Raw genomic sequence first — 2,570 nt, 5'->3', positions numbered from 1 at the left:
GTCTTAAATTCTCTCTCTCTCTCTCTCTCTCTCTCTCTCTCTCTCTATATATATATATATATATATATATATATATATATATTATATATATATATATACTGCTCATTGTTTTTATGACGTTTAGTAATCGATCACGTCCTGGGGTTTTACCAATTCTTAACTTTCAAAATTGAACCTTTTCTTCTTTTGTGATTGATCGATCAAGAAGAGACAGATAGACAGAGAGACGGAGAGGGAGAGTTGGGGGGAGCAGACACAGTATGGTAAGAGTTCTAGAAAAGCCTTGGAAATCGATAACCTGATTCACCTCCACCCACACCCTTCTCTCTTCAAACACCCACACACACTCCTACACACAAACACACACACACACACACACACACACACACACATATACTGAAGTCTTCTCTGTGTACACACACACACACACACACACACACACACACACACACACACACACACACTTTTAATGCTCTCTTGTTACTACAGATCGAAAGCCGAAAGAAAAGACCGAACAAAACAGCGCGGCGTGTAAAGTCACGTGTGCCCCCAGGGGACCAATCGCTGCACACAACTGACAGTGGAGGCCACAGCTACCGACAGTTCACCGCGTACCTGCCCATTTACCGACACGGGGTGGGGAGGGTGGGAGACGGGGGATCGGGAGGGTGGGGTGTGGGGGGGGGGGAAGGGGCGGCGAAGCACAAGCACACAAAACCCGCCTCCGTGTGTGCGCTGCCAAAGTGGGAAGAAAATGGGTAAGGAGCGGTTAAAACAGAACGAAATAAAAGGACTCGGAAAGAAAGGGAAGAGTAAGAATAATGATAACAAACACATGTATTTTAGTGGAGCAAAACAAAAAAGGGTGTGTGTGTTGGGGGTGGGGGGGGGGGGGGACAACAAGCAGAACAAAAAGATACAAAAGACTGAAAAAAAAATATATTCACAAAAATAAGAGGATTGGGGAAGGAAAGAAGAAAAGAAAGTGAAGAAGAAAGAAGATACAAAGAAGGAAATGAAGTATGAAGAAAGGAAGTAAGATCGAAAGAAAGAAAGAAAAGGCTGAATGAATGAATGAATGAATGAACGAAAAGAAAGGAAAGGTCGAAAAAATATAGAAAGAAAGAAAGAAAGAATGGAAAGAAAGAGAAGGAACAAGACAAGACAAAAGAAAGAAAGGAACAGGCCGGCCAAGAAACATTCATTACAGCCTCCTTGTCCAGCTTCGGCCCATGAGAATAATGTCTGCATCCTGCCAACACTCAATTTATTGGCCACGAGATAAGAAAGACCGGCGGAAAAGAAATGCACAACAACAACAACATCGTCAACAGACATACACAGTCCAGATACAGAAACAAACTGTTAGATAGAGACAGAGACAGAGGGATAGGATTATGGTGGTGGAAAAGGATGTAGACGACAAAAAATGACAAAGGGTAAAAGAAAAAGAGAACATACCCGTGCAGGCCGCGGGAGAAACACAAAGAAAAGACAGAGAATATCACCAACAACAACAACAAAAAAAGTGTATTCAAACAAAATGAGTTTTCTTCAACCCCATCTGATCAAAGAGGGGGAAACAGGGTGGACGGAAGGAAGGAAGGTAGGGGGAAGGAAGGAAGGAAGAAAGAAATAAAGGAAGGAAGAGAGGAAGGAAGGAAGCAGGAAGGAAGGAAGGAAAAGAGGAGGGGAGGGGAAAGGAAGGAAGGCAGGAACAAAAGCAGAACAGGAACACACACAAAAAAGAAAAGAAAGAGTAAAGTTGTCTATGAGCAGCGAGTGGAAGGCTATGGAGGTAGAGAGAGAGAGAGAGACAGGGGGAAGAAGAAGAAGAAGAAGAAGAAGAAGAAGAAGAAGAAGAAGAAGAAGGAGGAGGAGGAGGAGGAGGAGGAGAAGGAGGAGGAGAAGAAGAAGAAGAGATGGTTCAACGGAAAAGATTTTTTAATGTAGGAACGAAGGAGAAGAAATACAGAGAAAGAAAAAAAAGCACAAAAAAACCCAGAAAGACAGACATTAAAAAAAAAAGGAAAGAAAAAAAAAAGAAAAACGAAAGGCAGGAAAAAGAAGACAGACAGAAAAAAAGAGAGAAAGGAAAGACAGAAAGAAAGATAGAGGGGAAAGATAGAACGACGAAGAAAGAAACAAAGAAGCCAAAAACAAAAGGTAAAAGAAAAGAAAGAAACAGAAAAAAACGAAAGGAAGAAAGAAAAGGAAAGGAAAAAATGAATAAATGAAAGCATGACTGACTGACTGACTGGTTGAATGAATGAATGAATGACGGACTGACTGAAGGACGGACTGACTGACTGACTGACGGACGGACGGACGGACGGACGGACTGAATGAATGAATGACAGACTGACTGATGACTGAATGGATAAATGAATGAATGAATGAATGGCGGACTGACTCACTGACGGACGGACGGACGGACGGACTGACTGACTGACTGACTGACTGACTGACTGACTGACTGAATGAATGAATGAATGGAACAAAAAATGTAGAATGAATGAAATAAGGAATCAAACTGAAAATGAAACAAGTTTGTTGCTTTTTTTCAAATA

This window comes from Babylonia areolata, chromosome 8 (assembly GCF_041734735.1).
Source record: "Babylonia areolata isolate BAREFJ2019XMU chromosome 8, ASM4173473v1, whole genome shotgun sequence".
Taxonomy (NCBI): domain Eukaryota; kingdom Metazoa; phylum Mollusca; class Gastropoda; order Neogastropoda; family Buccinidae; genus Babylonia; species Babylonia areolata.
The sequence above is the reverse complement of the archived record's forward strand: the minus strand, read 5'-3'. Positions refer to the sequence as shown.